The following is a 19,874-nucleotide window of genomic DNA, read 5'->3' as shown; positions in this document are numbered from 1 at the left end:
GAAATATCATATTTTCGTCTACTAAACACACTTGCCAAAATTAAAATGATTGTTAACATCGTGTTTCTGCAAGTGTATGAGAAAATCAGCACTCATATTGTTTAAATTAAGCATGTATTAGCTTTAGTTTTTAAAAAAAAGAATGTTACTTTTGTTTAAAAAAATAAAAGAATGAGATTTTCATTTCTGAACAAGACTTGGAAGTTAAAGATCCTGAACTCTATTTCTTGGCAGTGTGACTTTGGGGCAAGTCTCTGAGTCTCAGCTCCCTCATCTGTAAAATAAGGATATCAATTCTCTTCTCACAGGCTGGTTATTATGGTTAAATGAACACATGTAAGGTGTCTGACACAGAATTAGTACTCAATAAATGTAGCTGTTTTGTTGTAGCTATGATACTATATTCACTTCTGAATCCCCAGAGACGAACTTAGTGCAGGGCATGTAGTAATTGCTCATTAAATGCTAAAGGAATTAATTCAACAGCTAGAGTGTCAACACTCAAATTCAACAAAACCATAAGTAATGTGCTGTATTCAGAGATGGAGCTCTGGAGCCAGACCAGAGATTACTTACCTAACCTCTCTGAGCCTTCATTTTCTCCCCTGCAACATGTGGCTAATATAACAGCACTAAATGAAATAAAGCAGACAAAGCATCTAGCCCTGTGGGGCCAGGATACTGCAGAGTGCTAGGCAACCATAATAGAAGAATCTGCAGGATGAGAAAACTTAGCAGACATGAGAAAGTTAAAAATTTTCAGACTCTTACCAGTCTCCATGTGCTCCATGATTTCATGCTGAGATGCATGACTAACTTCCTACTAGTTTACTTGGGCATAGAGATTCTAATGTCAGTTTAGCCACAGCTATGTGGTACCAGCCTTCAGGCTCCACCCCATCCAGCCAAATGATGCAATCCCTACAAAATACTTGTCACCCATCCCTGATCTCCCTTGAGGAATTGCTTTCAAAGGCCTGAGGCCTCTGCCCAGCCTCAAAATAACCCTTTTAGAGCATTGCCTCCAACAAACTCTTAAGACTATCCTGTTATCAAATGCTTACTTACCTGTGTGCCATGCACTGTGCTAAGATTTTTATATTCATTATTTCATTTAAAACTCTCAAACTGTCTATGCCAAGGACATTATTATTCCCATTTAAAGATGAGAAAACCAAGGCTTGGAGAGGTTAGGAAATGGATTAGCATTTATCCAAACGTGTTGTCTAAGGCTATTTGCTGAGAGTTGTTTGGGCAAGGCAATGTCCAAATCATGCCTAAATTTGGCAATTTTCACAATTCATCTGGTTAAACAGATATGTAATAGATAATATCATCAGTCTTTGGGGAGTTTGTGAAGCCTAAAAATCTAACCAAGCTGACCTGGGGAGAGGATTAGGGTGGATTTGAGAAAGGTATTTTTAATCTAATCAGGAGAAGCTGATCCATTCCATTGTAACCTAATCAGAAAAAGACCTACAGAGATCTCAAGTCAGAAACTTTTAGTGAAGGCCATTCAAGAAAGCCTTGGTTGAGGAACATCACATGTTACTTCTTCCTTCATAGGGTAGTGGTTTTCAAAGTATGATCTAAGGCTTACCGGTAAGTCAGCCAACCTGGCCATGATAACAGCTGAGAACAAATTCCAGAAAAGACAAATGCCATACAAGTCCACAGACTTTCATTCTCTCTGACAACAAACTATTTGGCTAGTAAAAGTTCCTAAAATGTGGTATTTATAAACTGAAAGTAGAGCATTCTCAAGCAAGGTTTAGATTCGCCAGTTTTCTGGAAGGATACTTTGTTATCAGTGTGAATTTGAGTTGCTCTTTCAACTGTGTTACACTTGTGTTTTTGTATATTTGTTGAATCGCCCTTAGGCGGCACTTTTGATTCTTTGTTTTGATGCTTGGGTAATGGTTACACTGTTAGCATTTCCATTGTCAGTTTGTTTCTTGGCAGATCATGGTTATTAGAGTACTTTTTCCACAGGAAGGTCTGAGTGAGGGAGGATTTGGGCTTCCACAATTGGTGACTGTGTAATTCTGACCAACCCTCACAGAGGAAAACTGGTAAAACTGGAAAAATATTTAAACAATCTCTGCTTGATATTATTGGAAATCTAACAAGTTAGTGAAGAATTACTGAGCCAGGATCTGGGAAAGGAGAGAAAGGGATGTAAGCCCCACATTTACTCTTCCAGGAGGAGCATCTCCTGAAAAATAGCTAAGAGAATGAGTTGTGTTTTTAACAGCCTTGAGTACTTAGGGGAAGAGAGACTGGAGTCCGGACCTGCTAAGATGCTAAGAGGGAGGGTGCCTGGTGAACTCAAACTTTGGATTGGTTCTCAAAGGACCACACTCTAAAAGTAACAGTGAATAGAGTAGACTACCCCTTACAGGATTGTAACTCAGCTTCAAACCATCTCAAACCTTGACATTGTATTAAGGTGATCCCAGAGTGACAATGCCTCTAGGTACCTGGCAGAAAACAGTCCACTGGAAAAAGATATTCTCATTCTTGGCCAGGCGTGGTGGCTCACACCTGTAATCCTAGCACTCTGGAAGGCCAAGGGGGGAAGATTGCTTGAGCTCAGGAGTTTGAGACCAGTCTGCACAAGAGTGAGACTCCGTCTCTACAAAAAAATAGAAAAAATTAGCTGGGTGTGGTGGCACATGCCTGCAGTCCCAGCTACTTGGGAGGCTGAGGCAGGAGGAATACTTGAGCCCAGGAGTTGGAGGTTGGTGTGAGCTAGGCTGACACCATGGCACTCTAGCCCAGGCAATAGAATGAGACTCTGTCTCCAAAAAAAAAAAAACAAAAAAGATATTCTCATCCTAGGCCTCAACTTATTTCTATGAAAATTTATGCAAATACAATAGTCAGTCCACAAACAAAAATAATCACACATACTAGAAAACAAGATAACATGAACAAAAAAACCCAGACACCAAGGAAGACACTTGAAAAGAACCCTAGATATTGGAGTCATCAGATTGTTTCTTATGTTCAATAAAATAAATAGAAGATTGATAATTTTGGCAGAAAAGTGGAAAATATACAAAACAAATAGAAATTTTATAACTGGAAAATAAAATCAGGTTAGACAGCACTAACCACTGATAAAGAGTGAATTAGAGATTGGTCAGAGAAAATATCCAAAATTAAACATAAAAAGACAAAAAAGTAGAAAAGAGAGAAAAGGGGGTGAGTCACAGAGGAGAGATGAGTCAGTGTAACATACAGGAAAACCAGGAGAGGAAGGAAAGAATGAGGAAGAAGATCTATTTGACAGAGAAGGGCCAATTTTTCAAAACTAATGAAAAAATAAAGCCACAGATTTGAGAAACTATGAATTCTAAGCAAGGAACCTCAGAAATATTGAGGCTGGCATGTGGGTAAGGCCTGAGAAGATAGTGGCTGTCCCTTCACCCATCCTCAAGGGACATGGGTGGCAAATCAGGGCAGTGCAAAAGTGCTGATGAATACAGAGTGGACACAAACCCAGTACATGCAAGAGACAGGGAAAGTAAAGTATATTGTTGGCTAAAGAAAGAGGACCAAAGACTAAAAGCTAATACCAAAGGAAAAGAGAAATTAGAGATTTCATTCATAAAATCCCAGAACTAAAATTCTTGACAATATGACCATAAAGGGTCTCGGGGAGAAATCCAATGGCACTTGAGAAAGATGAAAAAGTACTTGCTTGTTGGGGGAAAGATAGGTATGGGTTGGCCGGGCGCCGTGGCTCATACCTGTAACCCTAGCACTCTGGGAGGTGAGGGCAGGAGGATCGCTTGGGGGCAGGAGGATTGCTTGAGCAGGAGCTGAAGACCTGCCTGAGCAAGAGCAAGACCCCATCTCTACTAAAAATAGAAAAAAAAAATTATCCAGGTGTCATGGCAGGTATTCTGGCATGTGCCTGTAGTCCCAGCTACTTGGGAGGCTGAGGCAGGAGGATCACTTGAGCCCAGGAGTTTGAGGTTGCTGTGAGCTAGGCTGATGCCATGGCACTCTAGCCTGGGCAACAGAATGAGACTCTGTCTCAAAAAATATATATATATGTATATTTATATATACACACACACATACACATATATATAAAAAATAAGTGTACATAAGTATGTCACGTATTGGTGAAATTAATATTAGGATATTAAGTATGGAATGTCCGATTTCCTTAAGTACTAAGTTTGATAGTTGAAAACTCTGACATTTCTTGGTTTTTTTTGTTTTTTGGTTTTTTATTGTGAAGATACATCCTCAGTCTTTCAAATGCATGTTTTTGCTTCTGATTATCTTTCAAATTTTTTTTAGAGCAATTTTTGTGAAACCATAGATAAGTCAAAAATTCATGTTATTTTTTTAATACAAATTCCATTGTGGGACCAATGCAGGGCAGACAGCTCGAGATATCAATGAAGTGATATCTTGCACCCATGAAGTGTTTGAGAAGGATGTGGCTAATGAGGGCACAGTACATCAATGGTTTGAGAAGTTCCATTTGGTGATTTTAATCTTGAAAATGAGCCATGTGGGTAGCCTGAGACCAAGGTGGATAATGATGAGCTGAAAGCTGTAGTGGAAGCCAATCCATCTCAACCTATGCATGAATTAGCAGCAAGGTTTGGCGTTACTATTCCAGCAATATTGGACCATTTGAAACAAATGGGCAAGGTAAAGAAGCTGGATAGATGGGTTCTGAATAAATTAAACAAGCATTAGAAGAGAAATTGTCTCAAAGCTTGCCTTTCTTTGCTGTAAAGGGGACATAAAAGCAAACCATTTATACACCATATTGTTACATGTGATGGAAAATGGATTCTTTTTGATGATAGCAAGTGTTAAAAAGATGACGTGCCAAAACACAGTCCAAAACTGAATATTCATCATACAAAGCTAATGGTGTCTGTTTGGTGATCCAGCTCTGGTATTATCCACTACAGCTTCATGAAACCTGGTCAATCGATTACAGTGGATGTCTACTGCAACCAATTGGATGAAATGATGAGGATGCTTGTGATTGAGCAGCTGAGCTTGGTCAGTAGAGACAGCCCAATCTTCTTGCAAGACCACATGTCGCAAAAAACAACGCTGATCAAACTACAGAGGCTGGACTTAGAAACTCTCTGTCATCCACTGTATTCACTAGACCTTACACCAACTGACTACCACTTCTTCCAGGCTTTGGACCACTACTTGCAAGGAAAAATCTTCAATTCTCAACAAGCTGTGGAAAACGCCTTTCACGATTTCGTAGCCCTCCAGGCTTCTTCGCTGCTGGCATAAGCAAGCTACCATTAAGCTGGCAAAACTGTGGTGATAGTTGAGGCACATACTTTGATTAATTGTACTGTTTCTTGTTTCAGATATAGTAAACTGTACTTTTGATTAGAAATTGGACATTTCATATTTAATAAGTTACTATATAGCCATGTCTGAGGTAAATCAGTTCTGTAGTCCATTTATTTCAATGGTCCCCAACCTTTTTAGCACCAGGGACCATTTTCACGGAAGACAGATTTCCCATGGACCGGGGAATGGGGGGTGATTTGGGGATGATTAAGCGCACTATATTCCTTGTGCACTTTATTTCTATCATTATTACATTGTATATAATGAAATAATTATACAACTCACCATAGGCTGGGGACCCCTGATTTATTTGCCTGATGTATTTGAGTTAACCATTTTCTTCCAGATTGTTTAAAAAGAAAGGGTAACTCCTTCTTTTTTGGTAAATTTTAGTTGTACATATTATTAAATTGGCAAGATTAAAAAGAAATTTGAAATATATTTAAGGTAAACAATCTAATCTAACTTCCACTTTTGTTTTATTTTATTGGAATGTGTGAGTAACTTGAGAGCAAAAAGATTCCTTTTACAGCTATATTGCCAAAATATTTAAAGCAAGTTCCCTATTTAGGATAAAATGATGTAATGTCTGGGATCTGCTTCAAGATAATCTGAAGTGGAGGAAGTAGAAGAGGGTCTAAATGAAACAAGATTGGCCATGAATTGACAATTGTGGAATCTGAATATTGAGTATATGGAAGCTTTATTATGAAACACCAAGAGTAAAAGGCCAAGGACAGACAAGATTTTTAAAAATCTTTTTATTTTTAAAAATAAATTTTACAAAAATCTATTTGTAGAAAATTTCACTCTCTCTTTTCCCTGCGACAGCAAGGGTTCTGATGATCGTCTGTGGTGTATGTATCATGCTCTGTAGACCTATATCTTGCTCTTGCCCTGTAATCCTATTGTAATCCTATCTTGCTCCCCCTCAATACATTTCCCCTCATCCTTGCCTTTAAAAAAAAGAAAGAAAGAAAATTTCAGATACATGTAATAATAAGTTAAAAAATAAAATTTGATCTGGGCTATTCTTGGTCTTCTATTCTTACATATACATTTCAGAATCAACTTGTCAGTCCAATCCTGTCTGATTTTGATTAGAAATATATTGCATCTAGGCTGGGTGCAGTGGCTCACACTTGTAATCCGAGCACTTTGGGAGGTCTAGGTGGGAGAATCATTTGAGGCCAGGAGTATGAGGCTGCAATGAGCTGTGATCATGCCACTGAACTTCAGCCTGGGCAACAGAGAGAGGCCCTGTCTCAAAAAAAAAAAAATAGGGAGAGAGAGATTGAGAGAGAATTCAATTGAATCTATCGATCAACTTGTAGAGAATTGCCATTTTTCTGATATTGTCTTCCTACTATAAATATGGCCTACTTCTAACATTTTTAAGTCTTCTCCAATATCTTCTAGTAAAGTTTATAATTTTCTATGTCCAGGTTTTACACCTTTTTGTTAGATTTATTACTATTTCATAGTTTTGTTGCTATTTTAATGGTTGCTTTGTATAATTACATAATTGTTATACATATATAGAATTGCCATTGGCTTTTGTGTATTGACCTTGTAAACCAGCCACCCTGCTATGCTCTTCTATTACTCTAATAACTTGTCTGTAGATTCCTTTGTGCTTTTATATATAAATACCCAAGTAGTAGTACCACCTATAGTCCCAGCTCCTCAGGAGGCTGAGATAGGAAGATTGCTGGAGATAGGAAGATGAGTCTGGGGAACATAGCAAGACTCCATCTCAAAATAGTAATAATAATAATACCATCTGAGTATAATGATAATTTCATATCTTTCTTTTCAATACTAATGCCTTGAATTTATTATTGTTTTAATGCACTTGCTAGGACTGCCACCACAAAGTTGAATAGAAATGGGGCCAGGCACAGTGGCTCATGCCTGTAATCCTAGCACTCTGGGAGGCTGAAGCAGGAGGATCCCTTGAGCTCAGGAGTTCGAGACCAGACTGAGCAAGAGCAAGATTCCATTTCTACTAAAAAAAAAAAATAGAAAGAAATTAGCTGGACAGCTAAAAATATATATAGAAAAAATTAGCCAGGCATGGTGGCACATGTCTGTAGTCCTAACTACTTGGGAGGCTGAGGCAGAAGGATTGCTTGAGCCCAGGAGTTTGAGGTTGCTGTGAGCTAGGCTGATGCCACAGCACTCTAGCCCAGGCAACAGAGTGAGACTCTGTCTTAAAAAAAAAAAAGAAAGAAATGGTGATAGTGGGCATGCATATCAGGTTCATGATTTTAAAGGGAATGATTCTGGCCAGGCCTGCAGTGGCTCACACCTGTAATTCTAGCACTCTGGGAGGCCCAGGTGGGAGGATTGCTTGAGGCTAGGAGTTTGAGACCAGTCTGAGCAGTATAGTGAGACCTTGGCTCTACAACAAATAGAAAAATTAGCCAGGCATTGATGATGTGTGCCTGTAGTCCCAGCTGCTCAGGAGGCTGAGGCAGGAGGATCACTAGAGCCCAGAAGTTTGAAGCTGGAGTGAGCTATGATAACACCACTGCACTGTAGCCTGGCCAACAGAGTGAGACTCTGTCTCAAAAATAATAAAATAAAATGAAATAAAGTTAAATAAAATAAAATCTTCTAAACTTTCCACATTTAGGGTAACATTTGTTGTAGTTTTTTTGTTGATGCTGTCTTAGGTTACCATTCTATTTTGTAAAATAATTTTCCTGTATTTATTGAAATGATTATATTATTTTTTCCTCCTTAATCTGTTATTATAGTGAATGACATCTGTGTCCAATATGTAGATATATTATTCCTAGGATAATCCCAACTTGGTCATACTATATTGTTTTTTTGTTTATTTTTTCATGATTGGTTATTTTCACTAGTATTCTGTTTAGGATCTTTGCACCTATATTCACACGTGAAATAGGTCTGTAATTTCCTGTCTCTGTTCTTTCTTTACCTGGATTTGGTATCAAGGTTATATTGGCCTCATGGAATTGAGGTGGAGGAGTTATTTCCTCTTCTTCTAATTAGAATGATCTGTTTCTTGAAAGTTGACAGAATTTGCCTGTAAAACCATCAGGGCCTGGTGTTTTCATTGTTAGTTGTTTGCTGCTTCAATTTTTTTTAAAAAACAATCTCTTTTTAGGAAATAATTATAGATTCTCAGGAAGCTGCATAAAATAGACTGGAAAATCTGTGTACCCTTCACCCAGTTTCCCGAGTGGTAACATCTTGCATAACTGTCATATGATTTCCAAACCAGAAAATTGGCCTTGTTATAATCAACAGGGCATACTCAGTTTTACACATGATCATTTGGGGGTGTATGTGTGTATATTTTTATGCAGTTTTATCACATGTAGATTCATGTAACCACCATGACAGTCAAGACACAGAACTGTTCCAGCATCACAAGGATCCTTGTGATCCTGTATGTCCATTGCTATCCTCCATTATACCTCCCCCACCCTTTCTCCTCGCCCCCATTTCTAAGCTCTGACAACCCCCTATCTTTTCTTCATTTGTATAATTTTGTTATTTCAGGAATGTTTAATAAATAGAATCATACAGTATGTAACCTTTTAAGACTATCTTTGTTCACTGAGCATAATTCCCTTGAGTTCTATCCAAGTTGTTGCATGTGTTAATGTTTCCTTCCTTTTCACTGCTGAGCAAGTAGTATTCAGTGGCATGGATGTACCATCAGATTGAACTGCTAAAGGACATTTTGGTTGTTTCCAATTATTGGTTATTACAAATAGAATGGCTATGAACAATTGTGTACACAGTTTGGTGTGTGAAAATATGTGAACATGGGCCAGGCGCGGTGGCTCACGCCTGTAATCCTAGCACTCTGGGAGGCCGAGGCGGGTGGATTGCTTGAGGTCAGGAGTTCAAGACCAGCCTCAGCAAGAGCAAGACCCCATCTCTACTAAAAATAGAAAGAAATTATCTGGCCAACTAAAAAATATATATATATAGAAAAAATTAGCCGGGCATGGTGGCGCATGTCTGTAGTCCCAGCTACTGGGGAGGCTGAGGCAGTAGGATCACTTAAGCCCAGGAGTTTGAGGTTGCTGTGAGCTAGGCTGACGCCACTGCACTCACTTTAGCCCGGGCAACACAGCAGGACTCTGTCTCAAAAAAAAAAAAAAGAAAAAGAAAATATGTGAACACAATTTTCATTTTCCTGGGATAAATGTGCAAGAGTGCAGTTTTAATCATTATGAGATTACTTGTCTCTGTTTGCACGACCAAGTGCTTTAAAAAGAAAAAAAAAAGATTACTTGCCTTTTTCTTTTTCTTAAGTAAATTTTAAGTTATATTTTCCAGGAAATAGTCCAGTTCATAAATATTTTTAAGTTTATTGTCATAAAGTTTATGATAATTTAATGTTTTCTTTTTTCTTTTTTTTTTTTTTTTTGAGACAGAGTCTCACTCTGTCACCCCAGTTAGACTGTGGTGGCATCATTGTGCTCACTGCAACCTCAAGCTCCTAGACTCAGATGATCCTCCTTCCTCAGCCTCCTGGATAGCTGGGCCTACAGCCATGCACCACCCTGCCTGGCTAATTTTTCTATTAGTATTTTTAGTAGAGACAGAGTCTTGCTCAGACTGGTCTCAAACTCCTGAGCTCAAGCGATCCTCCCGCCTCAGCCTCCCAGAGTGCTATGATTACAGGTGTCAGCCACCGCGCCCAGCCAGGGCTGGAAATATAAATGTGGAAGTTGCTGGCACACAAATGGTATTTAAACCATGCAATCAGATGAAATTAGCAAGGGAGTGGAAGCAGATAGAGAAGAGAATAGAACCAAGGGTTGAGCCCTGGAGCACCCCTACACTGAGAAGTCTGCAAGAAGGAAAGGGACCCATAAAGAGACAGAGAAGGAATGGGAAGTAGATGGCGTGTTGTCCCAGAAACCAACAGAAGATAGTGCATCAGGGAGGAGGAGGAAGCAAATGTATCAAACAGGAGAAGACCAAAAATTAATCACAGACTGTAACAAGGCAGAGGTCATTGGTGATCTTGGCCAGAGCAGTTTCAGGGTAATGCTGGCAGCAAAACCCAGATCGGAGCAGGATTAAGAGAATGAGAGGAGAGGAATTAGAGACAGTGAACAACACAATTCTTTGGAGATTGGCTTCAGAGAAGCTGTAACTGGTGGGAAGATAAAGAGAAGTCTCTTCAAAGATGGGAGAAATAGAATGTTTGTAAACTGATGAGAGTGATCCAGCAGAGAGCAAAAGTTGATGATATCAGAGAGGGAAGATTTGTTGGGGCCACATCCTTGAGTCTAGTGGCTCAGAGGGGACATTGGCTCTAGACAGGAACAAAGAAAGCTCAGCTACGGTAGCTGACTGGAAGGCATGTACTATATATGGGTATAGATTTTGAAATTCCCATGGCTTGCTAGACCATTCCTTTAACAAAATCTCCACTCTGGGCCGGGCGCGGTGGCTCACGCCTGTAATCCTAGCCCTCTGGGAGGCTGAGGAGGGTGGATCGCTCGAGGTCAGGAGTTCGAGACCAGCCTGAGCGAGACCCCCCGTCTCTACTAAAAATAGAAATAAAAATTATCTGGACAACTAAAAATATATATAGAAAAAATTAGCCGGGCATGGTGGCGCATGCCTGTAGTCCCAGCTACTTGGGAGGCTGAGGCAGTAGGATCGCTTGAGCCCAGGAGTTTGAGGTTGCTGTGAGCGAGGCTGACGCCACGGCACTCACTCTAGCCCGGGGAAGAAAGTGAGACTCTGTCTCAAAAAAAAAAAAAAAATCTCCACTCTGAAGTCAAAACACATGAGCCAAAGTTTTGCAATGTCAGAATGTAGCAAAGTGTTGGGCACATAGTAAATGTTCAGTGAGTGACAGATATGATAATATGATTATTTCCAGCTCTTTATTTTCAGCAGGCTCAAGTCTCTCCCCACTGGCTACTGTGTCATCTCTCTCTTTCCCTTCACAGCCAAAGTACTTGAAACAGCTGTCTGCACATAACTGTTTCTATTTCTTTGTCTTTTGCTCACTCTTCAACCATTGAAATCTCACTTCACTAACCGCTCCCAGTAAAACCTCTCATTGCTAGATCCAGTGAACACAGCTTGGTCCTCATTCTCTCTGGGCTCTCATCTGACCCCGCTGCCTATATGTCCTACTTGAAATGTTCTCTTTCCTGGCCTCCAATAATACCACGCTTCTGTGAGGAGCACCTTCTACCCCTCGACTATTTTTTCACCTCCTCCCTGGGTTCATCTCTGTTGTCTGTGTAACAGGCATTGGTGGCTTTTGTGCACTGAGGCTCCACTACCCCTTCAACTGCTAAGAGTGTCTCTGTTTTCTTTATCACTCTCCATCCTCTTGGTTTGGGGAATGCCAAACCCACCACTGACACAGGGACAAATTTATGGCCCAGACCTAACCAATTAGTCATGGTTCAGGAAATGTCTAATGACTCAATATGGATCTTTGAGTATTATCCCCAGGGCTTTTGCTGGAACTGTGAAGAAAGAACAGTGTTCTTCCTATGAGCATTGATAAACTTGTAGGATATAAGCCGGGATTTGCTGGTTACCATCTGCGGCCCCGTAAGAAGAGTCTGAAAAGAAGCCAACTCAGAGGGAAACAAAGCCAGGACATGGTGACTGGTGGTGACCTAATGACATTGAGACTTGGATCTAGCCATACTCCAAAACCAATCCTATCTCCTGAGTCAATAGATTCCTTTGTTTTGTTTTTGCTTACGTCAGTTTCCTTTAGATTTCTGTCACTTACAATTGATCACAGATGTGATCATAGTGCACTACAGTCCCGGACTACTGGGCTCAAGCTGTCTTCCACCTCAGCCTCCTGAGTATCTGGGATGACAGGCATGGGCCACCACTTCCGGCTAACCTGTATCTTATATGTTGTTGTTATTCATGTTTTTATCCTGGATTCTCTTTTCTTCATCAGTCTTGCCTTCGGTGATTCCATCCATGCAGCTATAACTCATATACTATTAATAATTATACTCACATTTCAATCTCCAGTACAGACTTCTCTGCCCAGCTCCAGGCTTGCACAGCCACCAACTGCTTATTAGACTCTTCCACATGGATATACCTAGGGATATTGAAAACCCAGTGTGTCTAGACCTTCACACATCATCTTCCTCCTCCTCTCCAAACCTATTGCTAATCCCCATATCTGCAAATGGCACCACCATTTGCCCAGTTGCCAAGAAAATTGTGCTAGACTTCTCCCTCTGTTTCACCCAATCAGCTCAAAAATCTCAGGTCATTGTATTTCCTTTACCTACATCCTTTCTTCCAATTCACCACTGGGTGTGTAGTGAGGATTAAATGAGACAACCAGAGGTGGGTTACAGGTACCCCACCTGTAATCCCAGGTACTCAAGAGGCTGAGGCTGGAGGATTGCTCGAGCCCAGGAGTTGGAGTCCAGCCTGGGCAACATTGGAAGACCCCACTCCATCCCAAAAGTAAATAAAAATGAAAGGAATCTACAAAATGAAAATTACACAGACATAACTTAAAGATTGCTGTGTAATGAACTGCTAATCATATCATATCAATTTGTTATTATGGAAATTTCATTGCTACAAATATTAAATACTGCTGAAGTTTATTAGCATGTAACATTGATATTAATTTTTCTAAGTTTTTATTACATTAAAATATACACAACAAAATTTATCATCTTCAATATTAAGTGTAGAGTTCACTGGTATTAAATACATTTATAACGTTCAATCATCACCACCATCCATCTCCACAATTCTTTTCATCTTATAAAATTGAAACTCTGGACCCATTAAACAATAGCTCTTCATACCCCTCCCCCCTCCAGCCCCTGTCAACCACCATGCTACCTTCTGTTGATACAATTTTGATCACTCTAAATATCTCATATAAATAGAATCATATAGTATTTTTTGTGATTGGCTTATTTCATTTAGCATAATGTCCTCAAGATTCATCCCTGTTGTAGCATATTGCAAAATTGTCTTCCTTTTTTAGGGCCGAATAATAGTCCATTGTAGCTACGTACCATATTTTGTTTATCCATTCATCTGTCAACTTGGATTGTTTCCACATTTTACCTATTGTGAATAATGCTGTTATGAACACATGGGTTTACAAATGTCTCTTTGAGGCCGGGTGCAGTGGCTCACGCCTGTAATCCCAGCACTTTGGGAAGCCAAGGTGGGAGGATTGCTTGAGGCCCGAAGTTCAAGACCAGCCTGAGTGACATAGGAAGACCCTGTCTCTACAAAAAATAGAAAAAATTCGTTAGATGTGGTGGTGAATGCCTCTAGTTCCAGCTACTTGGGAGGATGAGACAGGAGGATCACTTGAGCCCAGGAGTTTGAGGTTGCAGTGAGCTATGATGACACTACTGCACTCTAGCCTGGGCAACAGAGTGAAAACAAAAAAAATCTATTTGAGGCCCTGCTTTTTGATTCTCTCTTATATACCCCCAGAAGTGGAATTGCTAAATCGTGTAGTAATTCTATTTTTTCTTTTCTTTTTTTGCAACAGGATTTTGCTCTGTCACCCTACGTAGAGTGTAGTGGCATCATTATAGCTCATTGCAGCCTTGAAGCCCTGTGCTCAAGCAATCCTTCCACCTCAGCCTCCTGAGTAGCTAGGACTACAGGTGTGCACCACCGGTCAGTCTGGGCTAATTTTTTTTTTCTTTTTTTGGTAGAGATGAGGTCTTGCTATGTTGCCCAGGCTAGTCCCGAACTCCTGGGCTCAACCTTGGGAGACTGAGACAAGAGGATTGCTTAAGCCCAGGAGTTTGAGGTTGCAGAGAGCTGTGATAATGCCACTGCACTCTAGCCTGGGCAACATAGTGAGACTCTGTCTCAAAAAAAAAAAAAAAAAAGAATTATTATAAATATGGACTACTGCAACTCTGCAAAAATTTACAAAGAAAATCAGTTGTATACATGGAAGGAAGTGATCTAAAATTATTTTAAAAAATCAATTATGAGAACCATTGAAGAATTGTAACAATCACAATTTCTATTATTTTATGTTCGATATTTGATTTTTATAATTTATACAGAATGACTTAATGTTTGTCATCATAATTACTATTCTTTTTTTTTCCTTGAGATGGGGCCTCACTATGTTGCCCAGGTTGGCCTTAAACTCCTGGCCTCAGCTTCCCAAGTAGCTGGGATCACCGGCCACTCCTAGGTGGGCAGGTGCCCACCCTGGACCAATTAGGTTCTCTCCTGGGATTTTTAATCTTGAGTGAAGATGCACAGGGTAGATATGCTGATTCAATTGATGCAAAAGGCAGCTTCATAGGGTAGTGTTTTAGAGTGTGACTCAGAGGCCATATTGCTTACAGTCAAATTTTGGCTCCACTACGCATGAAACCGTGTGACTCTGGGTAAGTCATGGAACCCCTCCATGCCTCAGCATCCTCACCTATGCAGTGGGGACCTTAATAAGTCACACTAAAGCCTCAACATTTAAGAATTTTTTTCTTTCTTTTTAATTTTTTTTTTTTTACTAGAGACAGGGTCTCACTATGTTGCCCAGGCTGGTCTTCAACACCTAGCCTCAAGTGATAAGTAAGTCATGGAACCCCTCCATGCCTCAGCATCCTCACCTATGCAGTGGGGACCTTAATAAGTCACACTAAGGCCTCAACATTTAAGAATTTTTTTCTTTCTTTTTAATTTTTTTTTTTTTACTAGAGACAGGGTCTCACTATGTTGCCCAGGCTGGTCTTCAACACCTAGCCTCAAGTGATCCTCCTGCCTCAGCCTCCAAAAGTGCTGGGATTACAGACAGGTGTGAGCCACTATGCCTGGCCCACGATTTAGGATTAAATAGGCTCATATGTATGAAGTGCTGAGAGCAATTCTTGGCACACAGTGGGAACTCAGTAAAAGAAGCTGTCCTTATAACCGCAGAGTCAGCCCACATATCCCTGTAGCTGGGATCCTGGAGTGTTCTTCTCTTCCTCTTCCCCAGGCCTGATTGTTCCATTTCTTCTTAGATTTCTTCAGTTCTCTAAGACATCCCTTTATCTTTCTTAAAATAGTTTGAGTGGGATTTTGTTGCTTTTAACTGATAAACAAACATTATGGGAGGCCATTGTTTTGGACAGAGCTCCAGCACTAGGCCCCAACAGACCAGACTAGACCAGAATGGAATCACTCATGCTCACTGCAACATAATCAAACTGAAACTTTAAGGAAGCAGATAGACTCCAAACAGACCAGTTTTTCCTGAAAGCAGGAGATTTCAGTCTACCTGAGTCCCTGTAATAAGGAAGTCCCCTCTGCTTTAACCAATACAGAAAAAAAAAAAAATAACCTGAAGTTTAAGAAAAAGCTTTTTTGCTGTTCTCTTTCCTTGTTCCACCTTACAGAACCCACTGCTCTGCTATTGTCCAGCGTGAGCTCCCATTCCATTTTGTAGAATAAAAGCCAATTAGATCCATAATTAAATTTGTTGCAATTTTTTCTTTTGACAGAACCAAAGAACTCTAGCTAATACTCCCTCTGTATCTTTCCATGGCCCTAGGGACACAGGTCAGAAACCTTATCAAGGTTCAAGGTCAGCCAGAGCAATAGGAGACTCCCTCTCTACCAAAAACAGAAAAAATTAGCTGGGCGTGGTGGTGCCCACCTGTAGTCCCAGCTACTCAGGAGGCTGAGACAGGAGGATCGCTTGAGTCCAGGAGTTGGTAGTTGCAGTGAGCTATGATGATGCCACTGTACTCTAGCTCAGTCAACAGAGTGAGACTGTTTCAAAAAATAAAAAAGCTATCAAAACAACGAAAAAAAAAACCTTAACAAGTGCTCAGGGTCCTCCACGCCCTGGCATTGCCAAGCTTCCAGCCTCATCGCTCACCACCTCCAGCTCCCGAATTTGCCAAGCTCTCTCTCCCTTTGAACCCCAGGGCCAAGACTCTGGACTTCCCAATCAGGAAAGTCCTCTTCCCCTCCTGCACCGCAGCCTCCCCGCTCTGGTAAATAGAAACAGACCACACCCCCTATGCCTGATAAGCCTCAGGTGAGGGCAAGGCCTGCCCCCTTCCTGTTCCCCTCCCCCATCAGGTTTAGCTGCAGAGACTTGTGATAACCCCCCGGGTTCAAGATTTCCTCACAATTTACCCTCCATAGTCTTTATTAAGAAAAAATTAGAGTTTTGTTTTCCATTTTCCAAATAAAAGTGCTGTTATATAATATTCTTTTTAAAATGGCCCACACACGTGCTGGGGGTTCTGCTACATACAGAACCTGGTTCCTTGGGCCCAGTCACCGGCTCCTGCTTTCTCTGGGTCAGGGCAGGCTGTGGGAGGGTCCATCTTAGAGGCCCCAGGGCCTACCAGGGATGAGGGGCAGTTCCTGTTCGATGAGTGAGTGAATAAATACATTTTAAAAAGTTTGAAGGAAAGAGGGGGACTAAGTTCTGTCCCCTGGGGGCCTTTCTGCTGAGTCAAGGTGGTCTCTCTGGGTGGTGGGGTGAAGCCCAGGTAGAATCTCTGGTCAACTCATTGTTCTGGAAACCCTTTCCCACAACAGCAGAGGAACGAATTGATCCTCCCTGCCCAGTCCAGCCCCAGCCCCGCTCCGAGTGAACCTCTCTCAGGCCATCGCCCTCAACTCCGCCCTCTCCACACTGGAGGGGGAGGGAGTGAATCTCCATAGTGACAGATGGTGACAGATGGGGTCTCTTCCCCAGCCAGAGAGGTGCATAAAGCCCAAACATCCACAGGTATCCTGGAACCCAAAGAGCTGGCAAAGGTTAGCTACCTCCTGAGGCTAGGAGAGTAATTGTATTTTCATTTTGTGTTTTGCAAATGTGCTGTCTAGAACTTGTATTACCTTTTAAAGCAAAAGCAAAACCAAAATAAATATTGCTTTCCAAGTTGTCTTTTTGTGTGTGTGTTTTGGTTTTGTGGTTTATTATTCTTTCGTTTCAGTTGGGTAGAAGGCAGGCAGGCTGCTTTCTCACAATGCACACACAGACTCAGCACACACATAACCCGGAGGAATTAAACCATTATCCAAAGTAGGAAGAAGGGGGTGAGGATGGGAGTGGAGTGGGGAGGCCTCTTCCCCTAACCCTGGGGAGGAGCTGGTCCTAGAGAGGTGGAGTGTGCAAAGGCCTCTGGGTAAGAATAGGAGTGGGTCCCCTGGCAGAGTGCCCTCTGGACTGTCCCCCCCAGGCCTGGGAGCTCGACCTCAGCCAGTGAGGGAGTTGGAGTGCCAACCTTCCATTTCCCTACATCCTCTCTCAGACATCAGTGTTCTTCTCTTTTCTTTTTTTTTGTTTTTTTTTTGAGGCAGAGTCCCGCTCTGTCACCCTGGTTAGAGTGCCATGGCATCAGCCTAGCTCACGGCAACCTCAAACTCCTGGGCTCAAGCAATCCTCCTGCCTCAGCCTCCCAAGTAGCTGGGACTGCAAGCATGCGCCACCATGCCCGGCTAATTTTTTCTATATATTTTTAGTTGTCCAGCTAATTTCTTTCTATTTTTAGTAGAGACGGGGTCTCACTCTTGCTCAGGCTGGTCTCAAACTCCTGAGCTCAGAAGATCCACCCACCTTGGCCTCCCAGAGTGCTAGGATTACAGGCGTGAGCCACTACGCTCAGCCCATCAGTTTTCTTAAAAAAGTTAAAAAGAAATTATTTTACATCTGCTGTTTTTTGTTTTTTCTTTTTTAGAGACAGGGTCTCACTTTGTCACCTAGCCTGGAGTGCAGTGGTGTCATCATAGTTCACTGCAGTCTTCTGCCTCAGCCTCCCGAGTAGCTGGGACTATAGGCATGCACCACTGTCCAGCTAATTTCTCCATTTTTTGTAGAGATGGGGTCTCGCTCTTGCTCAGGCTGGTCTTGAACTCCTGACCTCAAGCCAGGCTCCCGCCTCAGCCTCCCAAAGTGCTGGGATTATAGACAAGAGCCACCATGCCCAACCTACATCTGTTTTTTCTATAAGCACCTTAAAAAAAAAAAAAAAAATTTTTTTTTAAAAAAAGCAGTTAAACTATTTTTAAAACAAATGGTTTTCCAGGCAACTTTTTGAATGGCACTCTTGGTCCTCTGTTGGACCCTGCCTGCCCAGGCACTGGGGTGGGGGAGGGTCGGGTCAGGCCTGCCTCCACCAGCTGGAATCCTAGCTAGAAGGAGCAGCTCTTCCCTCAGGCCAAGAAGGAAATGATTCTCCCACAAAACACATGGCCCTGAGACCCTCCCAGGGAGTCGCACAAATTCATTTTACAACCACCATAAAAATCCCCAGCATTTTAGAGTGCGAAGGGCTTGCCCCTGGTTCTCTTAAGGCTGTCTACTGTTTAATTAAGAAAGCCACTGCTGTGCTCAACAGCTGAAGAAACACAGGAAGGATCAAGAAGTGAACTGCTCCCATTCTGCCTCAGAGCCCCAGTGAAAGGTTGGCTCCCAAAATAGGGCTGACTGCAAGGACCGAGCAGGCGTTGCCCACTCTTGCCCTGGAGCAAAGCCAGTGAATGTGGGTTTGCATCCAGGCCAGATTACCCCAGTTTCCTCGTCCGTAAAATCATGCCAGACACGTCACATGCTTGGTATACATTAATTCATTTCATCCAGACAACCTATGAAGAAGGTATATTATCATCTTCATTTTTACCAAGAAACCTAAAGCATAGAGAGGTTAAGAAGATTACTAATGTCACACAGCTAGTGAATGGCATAGCTGAGATTTGAACCCAGCAGCTTGGCACCACCAGGTTCTACTGCCCCCATGAAGGACACACATTTATCACCACATGTCTCAGGGCCTCTCTGTTCAAATTAAAGGAGATATTTAATGTAAAGTGCTCTGCACAGAGCCTAGGACTTAATAAACTCTCAGTAAACACCAGTCTGACATCATTATCAACAATTGCCTTATCTGGTTGGAATTCTAAAGTAGTCACAGTCTTGGCACAAACACAATAGAATCCTTATATGTGTTTTGTAAAAAATAATTGAATTTAAAAAAAAAAAGAAGGAAGAAAAGAGAAAACTAGGAGAGAAGGAGGGAACAAAAGAAGAGAACAAAACAGAACAAAACCAGACATGGTGATTTAGACAGTCTGCTGAGTTTTTCTCCTTAGTGCTTCTGTTTTATTATTTTTTTCTTTATTCTTTTATTTTTATAATTTTTTTTTTTTGAGATGGGGTCTTGCTCTATTGCCCAGGCTAGAGTGCAGTGGCATCATCATAGTGATCATGGCTCACTGGGCTCAAGTGATCCCCCCACCTCAGCCTCCCAATTACCTGGGACTACAGGTGCACACCACATTGGGCTAATTAATTTTATATTTCTAATATGTGCTGAGTATAAAAATTTCAAACAAAACCAAAAAAGTCAAACATGGAAGTCCCCTTTCACGCTACATCTGTTGTTGCACGACTCTTTTTTTCACTTAATACAATACCACAGACTGTATGCTCAGCTCTACCACATCCCTTTTAATAGCTGCATAGTATGCCAAAATAGAATTTCTTTCCCCATGCAGAATAAATGGGG

The sequence above is a fragment of the Lemur catta genome, chromosome 3 (assembly GCF_020740605.2).
Source record: "Lemur catta isolate mLemCat1 chromosome 3, mLemCat1.pri, whole genome shotgun sequence".
NCBI lineage: Eukaryota > Metazoa > Chordata > Mammalia > Primates > Lemuridae > Lemur > Lemur catta.
Note: the sequence above shows the minus strand (reverse complement) of the source record.